General features: G+C 40.4%; 1 long non-coding RNA gene across 1 annotated transcript; it reads left to right on the forward strand.

The window, feature by feature from the left end:
* Nucleotides 1-19: 19 nt before the first annotated feature.
* Nucleotides 20-11,214, forward strand: LOC135298175 (uncharacterized). Its single transcript, XR_010360170.1, has 3 exons — nt 20-1,256; nt 10,248-10,358; nt 11,092-11,214. It is a non-coding gene; the product is annotated as an uncharacterized LOC135298175 (long non-coding RNA).
* The last annotated feature ends 10,399 nt before the right edge of the window (nt 11,215-21,613 follow it).

Below are 21,613 nucleotides of genomic sequence, written 5' to 3' on the forward strand. Positions count from 1 at the left end.
CCCAGGCATACATAGTCTTCACTGCTCTGAGCCTACAAATTACCGCCCTCCACAGCGTTGTGGCTGACAAAAGGGGAGGTTCAAAGCAGACTAATTTGTACAATATATGGAAAGAATAAATGTGGGGACAGGCTGGAAGAGAAAAAGAAGTAACCTCAGACAAATGCCTTAAGTAACTTTGAGCTGAAACAAATGACTTGGCTTTGAGAAAGAATGAAAAATGTTTGCTATATTTTTTTTAAGTGAAAACAAACCAGAGGGCATACTAAGCTCAAAAAAAAAAAAAAAAAAACCAAAACAACTCAGTTGAGCACATTCACATCTTGACTGGATGATACATAGCACACCCTCAGCAAAATGACCATTTTCATTAAATCAATATGAAGGACAGTCCTTTTGCATATTAAAAACTGTTGGGCAAGCTGAAATTAGAACAAAGCTGATTAAAAGTAAAACTTTGTTGCGTTCAATCTTTTCATCCTTTTTATCACTGTTTTGATCATTCTGTTCCTTGGTGTCTTGTTTCTATTAATGTGGGCATAGGGTGTGCAACAGAAAAAAAGCAAATATAATAAAAACCAGATCAGCTGTCATCACCTTAGTCTGTAATCACTTAAAAATAATGAGGCTAGATAGACTGAAAAAAAGTAGAGATAACAAATGGTAGGATCTTTTTAAAAATTCTATTACAGGGGGAAAAAACTCAAACCTGTAAAAGAGAAGAGGTACAAAGGATTGTAACCTGCAAGATGTGAATCTGCACTCTCTTGCTGATGCAGCTCAAGTTTTGGCACATGAATCATTTTATGATTGCGTAGGAGGCTTCCCAAACAAGAGCAGATAGGTGTCCATAACAAGATGTAATAGACCTGAATCACCACTATCTGTAGATTGTGTGAAATCTTTTTCATAAGAAATGAATGAGACTTTTATGTACGCCAGATAATAGTGAATAGTTTGTAGCAGAACCACTGAAAGATGCAATAAAAATCTCTCTAATCTACTACTCATGTCTTTGTACCCATTAGATCTCTGCCTAAAGGATGGTCTAAAATATGGGTTAATGCATAATTGTTTCAATTTGGGAATGAAGCCATGCATCATCCTATTTTATTTACTGAAAATACTAATTTGAGGACATAAATTATACTTATTTTGCTCAAAACCTCTGTTGACTCTTTGATGTATTTGCAGATTTGATTTATTACACTTGGCCAAACTTTCTTCATCCCTGACTGCCGTGAACCTGTGAGCTGGTGAGTCTTTCATCCCCTCTCTTCTCACGAGTGCTACACTTCATACATGCTACATTTGCACATTACAATAGGATACATTTGATACATAGAAAGAAGACTGGGAAATAAGACACTAACTGTGTAGTGCCTCAAAACCACTGTTCTTTTGTGTTCAGTGGGTTAAGCTGCCTCAGGTAGTCTTCAAACTTCTTTATAAACAATGCTCCTGGCAGCTGAGATAGCTAATGAATGTAACAAGCCTACTCTCACAATTATAAAATGGGCACAATTATCTGTTCTGTTGGAATGACTCACATTCCCCCTAAATCCTATTCTTCCCGAGCAAGATAAAATTGTAAGACTTGTAGGATAAGCCGATTGCCTGCTGATGGTAGCTAATTCCCATATAAGTCTCCCTGCTCTTGGGTAATGAAGCATCCAAAGTGATTCATTCTAGAGCTTAAAGGGAATTGGCATTTTGACTCCTAGGCCACTTCCCTGAAACTCCAGATTCAGACACACACATGAAACTTGGCATACATGATGGGATATGTGTGACCACAGAAAGAGAGATGTAAAAGGCAAGATGATGCCAGACAACAAATGTAAACTCAAGAAGTGCTAAATCTGCCCATTTACTCTTAACTCAGTATTTTCCATCCTCATTCATTCTCTTTCTAAGAGCACAAATAGCAGGGATAGATAAGGTTGAAAAGGCAAAATGTGCCAATATTTCCCTTTGCTTCTTTTTCTTGAGTTTTACTTTGGACCCTTTCAAAACCACGAGGTATGTCATTAGTACGGGGCTACCTTTTCCTTCTGTCAGCGGTACTCTGTGCCTGCAATGAGTCATCCAACCTTCCTAAACGCAGTGCCTCCCTAGCGAGTCATGATGACCACTTATCAGGGCTGCATCTCTCCTTGGGCCTTAGAGAAATCATAGCTTTAGCCTCCTTTAGTTCAGATGTTCATTTCTAAGTCAGACGAGTGGACTGCCCAAATTCAAACAATTTATTGACACTTCGCTTTTTCAACATTTATGGGTTATTTGTCTGCTGGTTTTGTTCATGCTCTTTCTGAAAGATAAACACATAGCTGGAGCACTAAAGCAGTTTATAAACATTTAGAGAAAAAAAGGTCTGAGTGTCTTAATTTTATTCTAGCTGTTCAGCAGTTAAAATAACACTGTAAATAAATACACGTTTTGTTCTTTCCATCATCAGGACTGAAGGCACCATAGCCCTCAGTCATATTTCCTGAGGCTGGACTGACAACCACTAAACAGCACAGCAGTAACTAACAGCTCTTACACATTCAGGTTTTTTGGTTTGGCTTGGCTTGGTTTTTTAGTTTCTTTTTTGTTGTTGTTGTTGGGTTTTGTTTGTTTGTTTGTTTGTTTTGTTTTGTATGAGGAGATGACTGTGTGGAGCTTTACCACTGAAACTTCACTGAAAACTCCTTGCCTTTTAGTAGTGTTTTTCCTCCAAGTTGGATGCAGATTAGGCGTGCCCACAACCAAGCGTTTGTGGAGCGAATCTGTGCCTATGGCTGAGGGATGCCTGCTAAATGGACTGTCATGCTTTCTAAATGCACTTTCCCTGGTGCCTCAACCTGAAACAAAGCCCCATGGCAATCATTTTCCATAGCTGAGAGACCTTTAAATTGAAATGTTTGGAAGTTGCCTTTCCATTGGCTCCAACCCATTGTTCTCAATAGCCCATTTACTGTAACTTCCAGCTGTCCTAATAGGGACAGAATAGTCAGTTTCCCCTTCCGTGCTGTGCTGTCAAATGCCTCTCTGTGTCCTGGTGTGCAAGCTTTGCTCCTCTTGGGGAAAATCCTTTAGAAATTGAGTATTTCTGGTCTCACACCAGCATGCTGAATGTCTTAGCCAAGATGCAAAATTTCCCTTAAGTTATTTAGGCTAGTAAGGAAACAGCAGTGTCTGGGCTTCGCATTGGGAATCCTAGATGCTAGTCCCAATGTTATGGAAAGTACAAGAAAGGCTTTTTTATTTTTATTTACTGTTCTGCTATGTCTCTGCAGGTGACTTTATATTTTGTCTCAGTTCTGTTCATTTCCCATTGCTCTTCCTCTGCTTTTCTCACTATCCAGAACAGGATCTTTTTGGACTGGATACAATCTCTTTCTCTTATTTCTCCACGTGTATCTTTCCAACTCTTTTACCTCACAGCCTTAATGCCACCTCCCTGCCATCCTTCCCTCTCATTTCCATAATTATTTTTTGGCAGGGGAGGAAGTCAGGATAACAGGACTTATTCCTATGACCTAGGACAAGGCAATATTTGTTACCAGCTTCATGTGTCCTGCCTGAAATGGAATTTTCTTCAGCTCAGGGACTGCTTTGGAAAGGGGATGGGATTGAGGCGCTTAGATGCCTCGAAATCTGATCCTCCATTTCTTCTTCCCCTGGGCTAGGAGTTGAAATCTTGTGGTACTTGGCCCAGTGAGGTCTTAGTACTGAGGCTGATGCTTTCCACAGAGTCTGAGGGAATTACAGCCATCTGTGTTTGGCCAGAGTTATGAAGGGCTGGACAGGAAAGATGCTAGAAATAAAAGGAAAAGGAAGGAATCTTCAGGCTGCAAGAAGGCTTTGGATGTCCACATCCAATCCGCTCTCTAACCAAACTCCTGTGAGAGTTAAAACCATAAATAAGGAGATCTGAGCTGCTGCACAAGACTTCAGTGCTGCCACATCAACAGCTGTAAATCTGCACTCAAGTACTTCTTGCTTACCCTGTAGGGGAAGCACAATTCTGCCTGGATGAGGCAGGAGCATTTGGCAGTAGCACTCTGGCAAAGAGATATCCAGATGTTTGATGAGAATGACAGCCTCAGAGTGGGAGTGCTTGAGTGTGTGCATTCATGCCACTTTTTAAAATTCAAGGCTAGCTTGCAGCATTATCAGGGAGTGAAAATGTCAAAAGAAGACAGTGTTCATAGCAGGCATCGTATTTCAGGCCTTAGGAGAAAGAAAAAAGATGAAAGACAGAGCTGAAGCAATTTAAAACATAAAGAAGTGGGGGGGAGGGAGTGTGTGTAATAGTTAGAACAAGTTGGCAAAATGTGGAATAGACCGTTATCCCCAGTCCAAACCCATCTGCCACCACTTGTCTGGCCTCATTGTGCAGTATTTCAGATCTCTGTGCCCATCACATATATTTGGTAACCCCACACCCTTTCCAGAACTCGTTTCCTGCTGCATTGCACTCAGGAAACTGGGCTCTGTATTCTTTCCTACAATGCCTGGCTCTTGCCTCTGACCTTCTCCCGACTTCTTCAACAAATGTCCTTCACTGCCATGCTATTCCTGCAGTCCCCTCTCATGCTTCTGGGATTTTTGCTTTCCACATGTCCCAGTTTCATCTATCCCTGAGGTTGTGTGTCTTACTACCATCCATCACCTGCAAAGTCAATGCCATTGTACAGCACACTCATACCGTATCCTGTTCTCTCATTCTTTGTCTATGTGGCCTATATATGTTGTATGTATAATAGCAATATGTTAACCTGATCTGATTTTTTTTCCTTTTTCCCATAATCTGGAATGTTATATTAGATTTTCCTGGTTTATTGCATACCTGAGTGAAAAAATACATAGATAAGGGAATCTAAGTAGCAGTACAATTTACCAAATTCTTTATTTTTCCCCCAAGATGGAGAGTTAATCATGTTCTTAAGTATCTCAGCTGTCATTTCCATATTGGTTTATTTCCTTCTGATGAAAGCTTATGAAAATCACATACCGAGACTATGAGTATTTATTTGTAAAAACATTTTCGCATCCTCATTCGGATATGCTCCCTTCCATCTGGAATTCCTGCTTTCCTCATGTATGTTTCTCATTGCACTAGTGATCTTTGCAAGTCTATGCATTGTAAATATGAGCTTTACTATCCCTGCAGAAAGGCAAACCTTTTGCTTCACAAATACATATATTACAATCTCCTTTCTTTTCTTCCACTTGAATGTAAATCTCCTGTAATATGACCTAGATATTGCACAGAGAAGAATCTTGGTTTGCTTTTGTTTGGAAAGAGATTTCGGGTGGATCTGACAGTGCCTTGGGAAAGGCATCTAAGGGTCACACTGGCCGAGTGCAGTAATTGCAGCTTCTCTGTGAGCCATGTTGAAACAGGTTTTGACAAAGTACTCATACATGACTCTGATAACCAGCTGCCCTTCGTGTGAAGTATGCACACCATGCTGCTGAGGGGAAGGGAGCTCATGGCTTAGTTGCGCTGCTCTTATTCCAAAGCTTCTGCCATCATCCCTAAATAAACACCAAGGACTGATGCTTCCCCTGGTGTAACACCACTGACCTCTCTGAAATTACACCAGGCATGAATTTGATCAGATTTGTCATCAAATCCATTTTGTACCAGCAGGAGCACAGACCAGTGAGGCAAGCCATCCCGCAAGTCCCATCCAGGGCTTTTCTGTTGCCCCTGCTATTACCCCAGGCTCCTTCCTCACCTTAGGCTGAAGGGATGATAAGGTCCAACTTGTCAGGACTTATTACTTATTCACAAAACTATCACACCTTTGACACATCTGTCAGTTTTTATACAAAAAACGAATGAGCAAGGATGCTGAAGTTTCCTTTCAGCACACTGGAGGGCAGTCCTTTTTACCACACCCTTAAGGCTTTCATGTCAGGGCTTAGTTACAATGACAGAGCAGTGTGAAAGAGCTATCATTTTGTCTGGCCATACTGTGCTTTCCTCTGGACAGATTGTACTTGCCCCCTGGTAGTTAAGAGAATTAAGCTTTCCTCCTTTACATAAAATATAAATAAATAAATGTGGTACATAATTGTTATAAATATATATCATCAAACATCCTATTTATGTTAGTTATGGATTAGATCAAGATGTATCCTTTTTCTTTTTTCAACACTTCCTAAAATAAATTTGGCTCATTGCCACATCATAGAGATCAGTCTTTTTGCAAGAGAAATGGCAATTTTCCCCTTTTTTATTTCTTCTTCTTCTTCCTTTTTTTTTTTCCTAAAAAATATGAAAACAGGACAAGAGAAGCACAGAATCGAGCAGTATATTTTCTAATGAGTTTGTGGTCAGATCTGTAATTTAAACTTGACAGTAGAATTACAGAATTCAGATTAATACTGAAGCCACCAGGGATCTTAGGAAACATTATGTTCGATAGAGTGTATGTCTAATGGTTACAAAGTACAAAGGATATGGATAAGCATGGCTGATTTATGAAAATTCTGTCTGTATACTGAATGTATTTATTCCAGCATTTGGGCTTTGGTTGCATTTAAAATGAAAAGGAAGGCTGCTGATTAATTTTACATGAGCTTTTTTGGCTATCTTATTCAAGGCCAGGTTCCAAGCGATTTGCTGCATCCTCCCCTACACACAGTCATTATGTGGCCTGAACTTCAAAAGTGGTTCTAAGTTTCCAACGGTTTGATAATCCTGTTTTCACAGTTCCCGTTTTCTGAAAATCACCACAGTTAGGAACAATGCCTTTTAATTCTTCATATAATTAACATTCCTGCAGAAGAGAAAGGAAAGGGCCATATATGACAAAGTTCTTCAGTGCCAGCATGCACTTCAGTATAGTCTGAGCTTTTCTTCAGAATCCATAATGCATTCCAGACCTGAACTTCACAGACTTGACTTCATGGCATGTTCCTATGCTGGCAGTGATTTTGTAGTTTCTTGTTGAGCTCATTTAGCTTATCTCTGTTGAAGTTCTCATGTGTGTTGGTGACTTCTCCTTTACAAGAGAGGATGCCAAAAAAGGGCAAGGATTAAATTATAGTACTTTCCTTTTGCTTTTACATGTTATGAAAATAAATATCTACTGATGTCGTATACAATTGGGAGCCACCTTTCATAAAGGGGTAAGGCTTATTCAGTCACACAGTTTGCATGTTTGTATATATAGTGTATTTGACATACATTTTAGCATGTGTGTAGTTTAACCTATTCAGGTTTTAATCTCTTTTGTGACTTCAGACTAATTTGGCAGAGAAGTAATGTTTAAGATTAAAATAAAATGTTATACTTGTTGTGAAAGGATAGAAGGAGGAGGATGGTGAAGAAAAGACATAGGATAAGGAGCCTGCCTAACAACAAGACTGCAGTGAGTTCATGCATTATTAACCATAAAGAATCCACGCAGTATATCTATCTATATATTTCTCAGAGAGTGTGAGAGATGGACCATATGTGCCCCACCCCTGGGAAAAGCTTCAACTGTAGCTCACAATTAATTATGAGACAAAGCTTCAGGAACAGGGCTTCATTAGTTCTGCTCTTGCAAAACTACTTATTTATGTTTTTATTTTCCATCCATGGCAATTCTGAACATAGAAATTGTGACAATTGAATGTACCCCAGGACTTCTTTAGCGAGTTATTTTGCTACCTACCACTTTTTAATCTGTGATAAAAAAGAATGAACACATATATTAAATAACATAAATTGAGTAGAGCTATTCTTCCTTGTGCACCTCTTGCTCTCTTTGTCCATATCATCTCTTTAGTAGTAGTAGTAATAATAGCAATAGTTTGACAACCCATAGACTCTCCTTTGTGATGCTAAAGCAAGTCAAGTTGTTCCAAACATTAAAGCTAAAAGAAGCCGATTCAGGAAAAATAAAGTGGACTGACCTCCCCACACAGCATTTGTCAATTTAGATCTGTGTATTAGCACTTAAACATCATCATCCTTATCATAAATTAAATTGAACAGCCTTCCTGGCTCCCACTGGTGGTTAGGTGTGGATATGGAAAGGGTGGAAATTGCAATAAGGAACATCTTCAAATGAGCCAGAAACATCATATGAAACAAGCTCTTCTCCCTGCTTTGTATTCTACCTTCATTTCCCACTTACTGGAGATGAATGAAAGCAGTACACAGAGAGAATAACAAGATGATTGTGAAACAATTACATCATCAAAACTGACATCATATACTATCTCCCAATTGCTTGAAATATCATGGTCCAGAAATTATGTTTTAGTTCCTTCCTCAAAGCATCCCAACCTCAGCTGAAGTCGGATCAATTTTGAATCAGCTAAAGCCTTGTTACTGTGCTTTCGTTGCAGAAAAAACCTCCTTTTCCCATTCTTAGACAACTCAGTCCATGTTCATGCTGCAACACATCTGACCCAGTTCCCACTGGAGACCGCAGCAGGATTCACTCTGACTTCAACTGCAGATGGATCTGAAGTGGAATGGGAATGAGTAGATAGGTTCTGGATGTTTAAGGAATGTATTGACTCCCAGGCATCAGTTTTGCACAAAGCAAAAGGAAATTAATGACAAAATAATGATTGTTGTTGTGAAAAGAAGAGAGCAATGGATGAGGTAAAAGAGCAGCACTCATTCTAATTATATGACAGACACAGCAGGATGCAGAAGTGTGTGATGAGGCCCTGCTACAGCAACACAGCTAAGCATAGGCTAAAAATTAAGCATTTATTTAAGGGTTTTGCTGAATAAGGATGAGATCACTCATGTACTTAAAGTTAAATGTATGCTTAAGTGCTTTGCTGAATCTGGGCCCAGATACATAAACCATTAAACAATCACTTTAAGAAAGCAGTGGAAAGCTGTTATACAATTTCTAGACATTTTAAGTTACTTCTCCTATATTTCCCCTACCTTTCTCTTATTAGCTCAAGGAAGAGGTTTATAAAGCTCCAGTTCCCCAAAAAAGATACTTTTCATTGCTACCCGATTGTAATTCAAATTGCTTCATGCAGCCCCAAGCATGTGTTCAAACATATAATCAAGCAAACAGGAGACCTGAGACTTGCCAGTTGGAATACTGTCAGTTACAGATGCCACACTTTTTGTTTTGTTGGGATTTTTTTGTTGTTGTTGTTTTCTGTTTGGTTGGTTTTGGTTTGGTTTTGTGTTGTTTGTTTTAAGCATAAATAAGGAGAGGTAGAGAAGTTGATAAAAGCTGGCCTTTGCTGTCCATTTTTGGCACTCTGTTCCTGTGGCTTGGGTTATTTGGGTACATATCGCTTTGTGTCTCTGAGGGCCCTTTTTTCCCTCTCCCTCTCTCTCTCTCTCTCCCCTGGTCAGAGAAGCTGTACTCATCACCTGGAGTGAAGGCTGACAGGAATGAACATAGGCAGGAAGCAGCGTGACACACACATTGTCATGCATGACTGACCAGCAGCCATCAAGAGCAATTAAACATTGAGAGCACTGGATCCTTTTGGACAGGTTCAAGTTTCCTGGCACTGCTGTGATTAGATGTTTTGCACTGTTTCCCTGTAGTCAGTATGTGACACATTCCCTTTTGCTTGCTCTTTTCTGATATTTATTTTTGCACTGTCCTGGTGTTAGCATCTTCTCATGGAAAATTAATCACTTAGAAAGGGATCATTTTGAAGGAGACTTGTGAGGCAGGTGAAAGATAAAATGGATATTAAAAAATCAGCTGGGTCTTTATTTAAACACAAAATTCCCTGCCTTCAGATGAACATTACAGTGTTTAAGCATTTTTTAGTAACTATAAGTGTGCATGAGAGAAAGCTCTGTGAATGGCAGAAACCAGCAAAGAACAACACGGGCCTTTGGGTTTACCCAGCTGACTGCAATTTTACTGTAATTTAAGACGACAAAACACAATGCGCTTAAAGGCAAGACTGAAGTGAAGAGCAGCTGCAGTTGTGCTGGGCTGTCACTTGCTTGCCCTCATTTCAAGGCTGAGATCCAGAGCAGTCCAAATACCCGGCGTTTAACGCCGGCGCAGACTTCCAGGGCAAGGTCTGTGGCTTGGCATGAGGTGCCACAGCTCCGGAGGCTGGGGAGAAAGGCCTTTTGGCACGCAGCGAGGTCTCGTGCCTAATTGAATAGTCACAGGGTCTAGGGCCAGAAGGGCTCATTAAGGCTCCATTCTGACCTCGTGGATTGTCGTCCTCTCCATTCCCCCGGATTGAGTCCAGCAGCTTACATGTGAATAATTAATTGCTTCTGTTAATTTGCACTCTCCTAGTCTCTGCGAGGACCAGAGAAGTCCGCTAATAAGTTGTAAGGAACTGTCGGACATCTGTGTAGGAAACCTTTGTGCCTACACCCTTTCCATCCTTCATCTGCTACGTGCAAGGTATGTCCCAAACCCTGTTTTGACTAGTTGGAGTAATCAAGTGAATGATCAAAAGTAGCACGGTTTCAGCGAGGATTCTGTGAGGATTTACGTGAGAGGGCAGTGTGATTTAAATGGGCTGTGCTCTGCTGTGCCACCACCAACCCAGCCAGGGCTTGGAGCCAGTCAGTGTGTTAGGTTTTTCCCCTGCTAGCTCTCTCTCACTCAGTTAATAGGGATTGCTCCAGCCATGCATCTGTGTTACCTTCTTGCATTAGCATTTAGAGGCCAGACAACCCTGGGGCTTTGATACTACTGCCTTTCATTGATAATACAACTCTTTAAGAGCTTTTTTTTTCTCAGATAGATGCCTGGGATCATGAGGACAGGCCTAAGAACTGCTGTGAGAACTGGTTCTGAATTTGTTGTTGTCAACAGTTATTCCAGATTGACATATTTGTTAAAATAATTCCACTATTTTGTGAAGCATTGTGTATTGATAACACTAAACACTCAGAAGAACCATGTGAAGCAGAAAATGTAATTATTATTTCTGTAATGCAGATACAGAAACCAAGGCACAAAAGGGATGAGACCTTGCCCAAGGTCATACGATAAATCAGAAGTGTAAATATACCAGAACCCCAGTCACATCACATTTCCTTACGGTGTGGGTATATTCAAGAAAAAATAGCTGACTTGATTCCATGATCTTTTGCAGTCTTTCAAAGGCTTTCTACCTTTCTCTTTGTAGGCTTCCACGATGTCCTGATAGACCAACACAGGCACTTCCATAGACTAAGGAAAGAGCACCAAGTGGTAACAAACTCATGCTTGAATTTCTGTTACCAAAGTAAATGGCAATCAAATGAACTGAGCACCCAAGCCTGGGATGTCTTCTTTACCCAGGAATTAGATTTTGGACCTTCTGCTGATGCCCTGGCAAACTAACTGTGGCATAAACAATGAGGCTTTGTATTTCCAGCCCAGGGGAGGCATTGTACAGGTTCACAGACAACTGTCCAAAAGAAAATGACCATGAGCATGAAAAGAGTGTGAAAAATTGAATATGCACTGAAGAGACGGCACTTATTAAGTAACTTCAGCATTGACTTCTTTAGCTCTATGAGTGAATCCATTAAATCACAGCTGAGATGCATCAGGTTTTGCTCTAAGAATTGGAGCAGAGATATATAAGAACACAGCAAGCCAGAAGATTAAAAAGTAGTACTGCATAAGTCAACTGCTAGTTGCTGACATCAATAAAATATTGTCCTTTATTATAGTCATTAGGGAACCTTTTAACAGTCATTAAAATTTCCTAATGCTGTAGTAAAATTTTTAGCTGTTGCCTGGAAGAAAGAAGGTACTCTGAACTATAAGGCATGCAAATACTTCAAACAAATGCTGTCATATGGTGGAGGCATCAACAAGTGCTTCTTAAAGCTGATGGGCTGTTTTTGGAACACACTCAGGAAAAAATATATATGAATATATATTATATTTAATACAAGAACATTGAGATTTTTCTGGCAATGAAATAGGAATAAATGGTTTAAGCCCTTTACAAGGGAGCTGAAACTTATTAATCATGAAGTTCTGATATATACTGACTGGGCTTTAGTGTTGGTTTCAGGTCCTAGGTAGTGTCTTCCTTTTTTCTTCTGCGTTCTGTTTGAAAAATATGAAACCATGAAATTAAACTGAACAGTTTCACCAGCTACAGGAACTGTACGATGATGGCACCAAACAGGAGAATAGTACAGGAGCATGGCTGTTAATTAAGAATGTCTTGGAAAAGCGGTAGTTTAGGTAGATCAAAAGAATTTTTTATTATTCTTTAATTAAATTTTGGAAATAGAATAAACTGATACTCAGTGCTACCTATATAATGTTTGTACTTCAAGTGCAGGCACACAGAGCCAGGACTGTACTCTTAATACTGTAATGGTAGCACTGTTTCTTTACTTTGTCTAAAGTTCAGTTCATATGAGCTTGGCACAGGATGTGTGAGACCAATTATATGATTTTTTGATTCACAAAGACAGGGAGCTTAGAGAAGCTTCCTACCTGCTCTGTGTGCGGCAAACAGCCCACTGTGACTATAAAATTGGGTCATATTCTGATGTGTTTTAAATCACAACTGGTAGGAGAAGGCAAGGGGAGGCACGACACAACTAACGGCACCAGTGAGGATTAAGGCAAACAGAGCATAAAGTTCTTAAGCAGTGTGTTGGCTGGGGAGAGGGGTAATGACTTGAGCCTGGTTACATCCTCCGAGACCTTTTACAGCCTTAAGTATTCAGGTTACACACCATGGGAAAGAGAGCACTTCTGGAGCTGCAGTGTCCTGCAGAACAGAGAGGACTGATGAGAGGGAAGACTGACCAGCAGCTGCAGAGTTGTCAGCAGGCAGTTTCTTACCTGGGAATATAGAGAATCCCTGCTCATTGCTCACAGCTTTGATTGCAGAGGGGTCTGGTCCAGACAGACCCCTCTGCAATCAAACTTGCAGTATCTGTTTAAACAGGCTAGTTTCTGGTCCTGTTTTTAATCTTATCTGGAACCTAAAGTGAATCTAAAGCAGTTAGTAAAAATTATATCAAATACATTTCCTTTATCATAGCAAACCATTTCTATTTAAATGCACAATTCACAGATTGTCTCAGTTCTGAAAAATCTCTGTGATTATTCAGATCTGAAGTAAAAGCTCAGCCATTTGAGGGAGGAATTCTCATGACACCCTCAAAGAAACAGGTGGCATCCAGGAATTATTTTTTCACTTTACTTGAATGTTCAGTGATAGATCCAAGCTGAGTGTGATATACCTGGTTTCAATCACTCTTATCCAGTATCTAATTTTCATCAACTTTTTGCAGCAGACAAAACTTTTAAAATTTAAGGTTCTGGTTGCATCTGCAGAACACTTGATGTGAAATAAGCAGGTGCAGGAAGACCAGTGCTCTCCTATAGATGAGAGAATCGGATAGGGATTTATTGAAATTGGAGTAAGCATAGGGTCTTAAAATGTACTATGTCCAACAAAATTCCTGTATCAGCATGTCCTGGGAGTTCATCCTGCCCTTTGCAGTGTTCTGTGAATGGGTGTTCCAGTAGAGTGGGTTTTCAGGGGATTTTCAGGGGAAACTTCCTGATTTGTCTTTCTCACAGCTAGGACTACCTTATAGCTGTGATTTTCTACAATAACTAGGAAAGTCACTGTGAAAATTTCTAGGGGGAAAATTTCTAGAATATTGGATGAAAAATTTAAGAAAAGCAAATAGGGTTGAAGGATGCATTAGCCTGTTTCTTATAATTTTAACTTTGTTTCATATCCTCATGGCACATTTCAGCCTGAAAGAATACTCTGAGCAACATGAAAGATCACAGTGCTCAAATGAGGAAAAAGAAAATTGCTGTCAATGGGCAGGGAAAACAGAAATTTAACTTAGGTCAGTGTTAGCAATTAGCAATGTTTTGTCCACTGGTCTCCAGCTCACCAGTAATCTCCATTTGCTGCCTGTCGCCACCAGTTGGTGCTTGCCCTGTCCCTTCTTCTGCCATCATGAGACTGTTACACGACTTCAGGAACATGGAACATGGATGAGGTTATTTTTTCTACCCTCCTTCCACACTGCACATGACTAAGAACAGCAGTGGGGCAGTGGTGCGAACAAGGATCCCTTTCAGCTCCGAGGGCCGCCTTTCCAGCGTGTGCTCTGTTACTACCTAGTTTAATTAACATCTGTGCCAATCAGAGCGGCTGCCTATAAGATAGAGAAGGTTAGCTGAGCATTCACGAAGATAAATGAGACAAGGGGTTGCCAAGGGGATGGTGTATCAGACACATGCCGTGGCTGCAGCAAGCGTACACACCCCCATTAGCTGTACTTTTCTCGAGTCTGGGGGCAGACCTAGGGCTTTGAGGCAGGGATGGTACATACTTTAACTTAACGTTTTTGTCTTTAAAAATGGGGATACAGATGTATTGGTGATTCCAAAAGGGTATGCAACCCCATTAGTCAACTTTAACCCTGTATGAATAGAGCATTAAAGCAGCTAATAGAAACAATTAAACATTTGACATCTGAGGAAGATTTCAGGACGATGTATGGTGTTCCCTTCAGGACCTCTAGGAATACTACAGCTACCTGTGTGCAAATGCCACAGTATCTCAAAACCAGAACATTTAGAATATCTGATAAATTAGGATTTTCCATTCCAACTGCATGCATCATATCCCAGAGTCTCATGACCCAACTGATATTATAATAATATGGAAGATTCTGAGCTTATGCACCTCACTAAATTGGAGTGCCCTTCTCAAAACTTAATAACCTTCAGTATTGTTTTTGGATTTTTCAGTTCTTTTTATGTTTCTTCTTTTAAATTTATTGGGAAAACTAGCTACACTGAGATCATCGTATCTGGACCTATTAGCTTCAGAATGATTGCAGTAAAATCTTTATGCCCCAGCACCCTGACAGCATTGTAATGCAATAGTCAGAGGGGCTAGGCATACAGTGGAATAGTTTTACCATCACGATCTTGCATCCAAATGGCCTGATAAGACAATCCCTGTAGACATGCAATGAAATCCTTTCCTCCAGTGACAGCATCACAAACTCTAATTGTTAGGCATATTCTTTCTTTGACATTGACGTGAAATCTGTACTACAGAATACCGATCTCATGCAGGTTTACATTGCATTAGCACACTCTATTATTTACTTGTGTACTAATTATTCTTCAGTTACACTGAACTTATACAAATGTTTTGGCTTCTCAGTGTTTTCCTGGCCTAGCTACATTACAATGGTTTTTTTAGGGAAGAAAGCCTCTTCATTCAGGTTTGAATAGGGAATGTTAGCACTGGTCTTGAAAGCATTCGAGCAAAAGGTTTGCAGTTCTACAACAGAAAATTGTTTCTCCTCTTTAATTTTTTTTTCCCTTCAGAAATCTAAATAGCTCATAAAGCAAGTATCTCAGATTTATTTACTGCAGGATTTGCATTCTGTTTTTCTCCATGCTCTTTCATAAAGAAATTCCTTTACAAGGTACTTGTCAACAGTAAGGTAAGACGTACTGTGCACTTGCCTAAAGCTTTTTCTGAAGTGATGAAGAATATTAAGTCCTACTTTCACTTGTGCATCTGCAGCAGTGATACAGTCACAATAATTTATAAAGGTGTGGGTTTTTTTGAAATATTTCTAATTTCCTCTCAGCATTTCCTCAAGAGCAGATGATTGGTCTTGGAAGCTGAAGCACACAGAGGGTATTAGTGTGCTTAGCTCTGCTGTTGATTTTCAGTGTAGTCACTTTGCTTCAGCAAAGATTGGGCACCTCTGTGATGAGGAGCACAAGCCTCTGAGGAGACAGAGGATGTACGTACAGAAGTGGGCAAAGACAGATATTTATTCTTTTACAGCAGATGTGCTATCTAAGGCAATGCTGTTTCTAAGGATGAAAGCTGAATGAAAGAGTCATCATGGCACCAGTCAAAACATAAAGTCCTTTCTTTGTTGGCACTCTCATCTGCTTTTGTGTGTACTCTCATGCCAAAAGGGAGCAAGGTTGGGAGCCACTCTAGCTGCACAGGGCAACCTGAAGTGAAGAAAATCTCTTCTCCTGTGAGTCTCCCAGGGGACTTTGACTGGTACCTTGGAGAAGACCAGAGAGCAAAGATTCATCGTAATGGAAAAGACCTAAACTTCTCACAAAAGAATTAACCTTGTCCTAGGAATGGCTCTAGTAGGTATGGAGATAGTGGGAAATCACTATGGCACCTCTGTACAACCTGGGCAAGGCAAGAGTGTCTGGAGATGTTTGCTTAAAACCTGGAGAATGCTGGTGACTGGCAGTGCAGCTCCTCATTGCCGCACATTCCATGAGGGAAACATGAGGATGCTTTGCTCTAATGCAAGATTTTGCATTTCTGTAGACTTTGATCCACATAAATCAAAGAGATATTCACACACTGCCTGTGTGGTGCAAGCCATAGGCAATGGAGATGGTAAAAAAACTTTTGCTGACATCTCCACTACATTTTATTGGGCCTTGCCATCAAAGGTTGTGTCGTCACCAAATTTGTTTCACCAGCCAATCTAGGTTTAAAACACTTAGTTTTCTTTTTTAGTGAGCAGGCAGATGCTAACAGAAATCAAGACGAAATGCAAGGCTGTTTTTAACTACCACAAGAGAGGGTGGGTTTTCCACCAAGACCACTACACACTTGAACATCATTGTTGATTTCACTTGCAAGGCACTACTCCAGCAATGCTGAGCAAACAATACAAACCATCTAAAAAAATGTCCTAATAAAGAAAAGTTCCATTGAGTGGCAGGCACTTTGGCTGAAATGGGAGTATTGGTCACATGGGAGTATACAGTTGAAACAGGGGTGTTGGCAGATGAAGATAAAAGAGACACTGCCACCACTCTCATGCTGAAAATGGTGTGTTTTCATCTCAGAATAAGGCTACTATGAAGGTTTTGCAATTGAATATTTTCACCCACATAGAGGAAAATAAGTCTTTTCATTAAAGAGTCCCCATGTATTTCAAAAATGCTTTAGTACCTTAGTCTAAATTTAATGATGCGAGTACATTTGCAGTGGACTCATTTGGGGTGCACGCATGCATACTTTGTGGATAATGAAGTCATCAGGAGTTGCTTGGCATTACTGGATAACTAAATAGGTACTACAGCATTGTTGTGAAGAAGCACAGCCTGGGGCAGCCCTATTTTATGCATCTGAGTTTTCCCAAACTAATTCTGTATTCATGAACTGTTGCTATTTGTATCTGGAAGGATGAAGCTTCCAATTTTTACCCTTTTTTCAGCCTCTTTGGAAAATTTCCTCATTTTGTCTGTTCAAATAAATGAAGTGGGAGTTACCCTTCATATGAAGATGCAGGGAGGGGATGATGTACACATGAACACAAAGAGTCCCTCAAAGGGCAAATCACTTCTCAATCTGTCATATGGTAGAAGCACTTTTCAGATGAATCATTACTAAAATACAGTTTCTCATGTATCAGAGTAACTCAGTTGTTTAATTCACTAATGTATCCACTTGATGTCACTGTCACTGCCCAGTAAAATTGCTAATGTCAAAGGGTTTTCTGGTCACAAAGCCTTTGCACCAATAAGTGATTGAGCTGCACAGCCAGCCACCTTTTGGACCCTTCCAGGTAGCTCTATCCCTGTGAAAGTCTATTTTGTTGATGTACCTCCTGATCCTCTTCATTCATGTTTTGCATATCCCTGAAACAAAAATATTAGTTTTTCAAGGTTGTTTTTTCCTGCATAGAAACATTCAATCATTTTATTTTTCTTGAAAGTACATAAAAATCTTGTAGCATTACTTTAATGGTTTGTTACTGCTAGTTTCTTAAGGATAATGACAATTTTTCAGGAGTCAGTGAACAGTTTATTTGTTAATTTACTTATTTATTAATGGCATGAAGCTGAATCAGTGCAGGTTTAGGTTGCATATCAGGAAAATTTTCTTCACCCAGAGGATGGTTGGGCACTGGAACAGGTTCCCCAGCGAAGCGGTCACAGCACCAAGCCTGACAGAGTTCAAGAAGCATTTGGACAGTGTTCTCAGGCTGATGGTGTGACTCCTGGGATGTCCTGTGCAGGGCCAGGAGTTGGACTCCCTGATTCTGATGGGTCTTTTCCAATGCAGCATATTCTGTGACTCTGTGTTGCATCTCTTGGTACTCTCATCATCACTGTATTTCTTAATTTTATGATTAATGAACTAGATTGTGCAGTTTTTCTCTCTTTCTCTTTCCAGCATATTTTTTTGTCTTCCTGCTATCTCCCATAATTTTTACCCTCATGGAAGAAAAAAGGTGGTGTACATCTATTCCCTCTATATTTCTTTTCATAATGAAAATAGATGTTTCAAAAAATATATAAAGCCTAATTTTTAGTTATTTTTGCATCCCTTTCTCCTAGACTTATCAGATTGAGAGATCATCGTGTGAGGGGGAGTAGAACACTTAACCACTTTAAGCTGGGATTTAGGCAGTCATCCACAGCAAAACACAGCTATTGCATGCGAACCATTCCTTGCCAAAGCCCATTGGCCAGGATCAAGTTCTCTGGGGACAGCTGTATCCTGATTTAACAGGCCTTGATCCTTTCACTGTTGTCTTCTTTCTGCTCAGGTCATAAACACTTTCTGTCAGTCTAGCTCTGTCTTCAGTGTCAGAATAAAGATCTGACCTGACAAAGCATTTCTATATGTTCTTTGCTTCTTGTTCTAGGTGTCAGCATCTTAGCTGGCCTCCTGCCCCCTCTCTAATGCCACTCTGTGGGAGTTCTTGGAAGGGCTGGAAAGCTGAAGAACTGGCATGTGGTTCTGCATATTTGTACATAAGACTTTATTATTTTTGTGCATGTAGGTATTATTGTGGGGGCTGCAAAAGAAGATTGTAAGCATTTCATGGAAATACGCACTCAGAGCCAAATCCTCATTAAAAACTGCCTTAGCATCCAGGCCAGGAGAGAATTGCAGGCACGAAGATTATTTGTGTATACTGCACTTTCAGAGGGTTACTGAGATTCATGTTCCTCTCTACAACATCTCAGACAGTCAAGCTTTGCTTTAAGAGGAATAGCCAAGATTTTCCCCTGTGGAGCTACAACTGCTTTACACTGCCCCAGAAGACCAAAGCAACCTTAAAACTGGTGAAGCAGGAAATAAGAGGATTATATTACTTCAAGAGACAACTTAGAGATGGCACTCTCAAAATCAACACCTCACTTCGCTGCCAAAACAGGATGCATGGCAGTGGTGCTGCCTGCCCCAGTTCACACACAGCTCTTGCACTGCTGCCCTCTGGGCTGTTGGTAGCCGGTGTTATTTAGAGCTGTCCTTATGCTTGGACTGCAGAGCACTTGCTTGGCAAGCAGCCACTCCAAGCTCTGAAGATAGCAGAGGCCAATGCTTCTGCCCTGAGCTCTGCGCTCAGGCCATAGCAAATGATCAAGATCAAAGGTTTTGTCTTTTTTTATTTTCAATGCTTTGGGGTTAAACTCTTTCCTGTGTGAGGACTCCCTTCAATATATTCTTAAAGGCTGTTTTAAAGGCGTTTTGCTCCCTCCCATGGATAGCAGTAATTACCAAATTGTGGTGAACTGTAATTTTGGAATAGACTATTAGTGGATGGTGGTAGCAGTACACCACCATTCCCATGATTTACCCTTCATCACACAATGTGAATAAAAAAAGGACACACGTGAAAGAAACTCAAGTCTGGCACACTCAGGTGAGTGTGATTTCCTTTTTTCCTTCAATATCTTAATTCTTTATAAGCTATTTGCTGCCTTATTAGCATCCCTTTGCACTATGTGAGCAGCACAAGGAAGCTGGCTGTGGAGAATCTGGTTCATTGCCATGAACAGGGCAGCAGATGCAGCACTGTCCTCACAGCAATCTGCCTTGCTGCCATGTCAGCTAGTAGCAGCTGCAAAGATGGCAATTCTCCATGTTTCACCCTATTCCTCACTGAAGTGTGAACTTGCACGCCCAGACAATGCTGTTAAAATGTTAGTAACAATGGGGTTGGGATTTATTCCATTACTCCTGTGTCTACAGTCTTTTTTGTTGGACTGAGGGTGAAATAAGAGGTGAAATCTGAAAAGAGGAAAACTTATTTGTGAACACTATAGAGAAGAATGAAAGAATGAATCAGTTTTAAAATTTTATTCATGTCCATTGCAAAATTGCAGGAGAATGAAACTTAACACAGAACAAGTCAAAAGCCAGTTGTACACCAAATTTCATAGACCACGTGTTACACCCAGCTCATCCTTTACAGGTTTCTGCACGACCTGCCTCATTGTGCTTCTCAATGCAAAGGCCCTGACTCATAAGTCAGACACATCTTCCTCCATGGAAAGTAAATTCTTCAAGGCTTCACCTGTTCTGGAAGGCCTGGCCCAAATATCAAGGAATAATAGACAGGTTTTGAAAGGTATGCTTAGAGGTGCATCACATACTGTTTTCAGAATGCAGTAAATTAATTTTAAGCATTTGGGTTTTTTTTTTCTTCCCTGCATTGATGGGATTTCAGAATACCCTGCTTATAATGCCTAGGCTGACCCCAAGTTCTGACAAAAGCAGTATAACTCTTAGCCTGATCTTAGAGACAAAATAATGAGTTTAAATTGTTATGAGAAAAATGAGCTTTATACAGATTTGGATAGAAAAGTTTCAGCTGGATGTTAACACACTTTGATAACACACTTTCTCTACTGACCCCAGTAGAGTGAACGGCTGGTATTAAGAGCTGGTCATAGAGATGGAGTATGTTCTACTGGAAAAGCTCACCTGAAAGGGTTGTCAAACACTGGAACAGGCTGCCCAGGGAGGTGGTTAAATCACCAGCCCTGGAGGTATTTAAAAGACATTGAGATGTGGCACTTTGAGACATGGTTTGGTGCTGGGCTTGGCAGTGCTGGGTTAATGGTTGGGTGCAACACTCTTACAGGTCTTTTCCAACCCAAATGATTCTATGAATCTGTTCAACTGACTCTGTGCACAAATAACACCAGCTAGTCTTTAGCTAGTCTTGTCTCTTGTATGTTTATCTCAGACTTCCTTGGTGCTGTGTAATCACCAAATATTTCACATGGTCTCCAACACTCTCCCATCTGATTGCACTCCAGCTGTTTACAGTTAGAGAGGACATTTATAAAACTACCTTCAAAAATCTGAAGGGAAAGTAGCTAGAATAATTTTCATTTGTTTTTTCTCCTCATGCTTTTGTGTGAGAAATGAGCCTCAAGGGGCAGCTTGGAACAGGCATAAACACAGTCCTGAAGAAGTGATCTGAAATCTTTTTTTCTAAGTTGTAAAAAAGTTGTGCCCAAACTACTGATCAGTCTTTCACCAGTCCAGCTCTAATTCTGGATCCTAAGCTGGTCAGCAGGTTTATGAAATCAGCAGCTGAGACACTTTCTTTAAGCCAAGAGCAGCCATGTAGATTTTATTTGTTCACTGAAGAACAAATAAAACTTAATTTGTTTCTTGATCTGCGAGACAACAAAGGTCTGTGTGCTGCAGCATTAGGCATACCATGAGAAGAGGAATTTCTGCTTCCAAGAAGCAAATGTTTGTGAGTGTGTGAGCCAGGCCAGAGAGAGGTCACTTGGGTCTCCAGGTTTTCCAAACTCTGTGTCCTACAGCCTCTGGCACCAGAGAGTGCAGCAATGTAATGCAGCACGAAGGGACTGTGACACTTTAAGAGCCAGCGGGG

This window comes from Passer domesticus, chromosome 3, assembly GCF_036417665.1.
Source record: "Passer domesticus isolate bPasDom1 chromosome 3, bPasDom1.hap1, whole genome shotgun sequence".
Lineage (NCBI taxonomy): Eukaryota > Metazoa > Chordata > Aves > Passeriformes > Passeridae > Passer > Passer domesticus.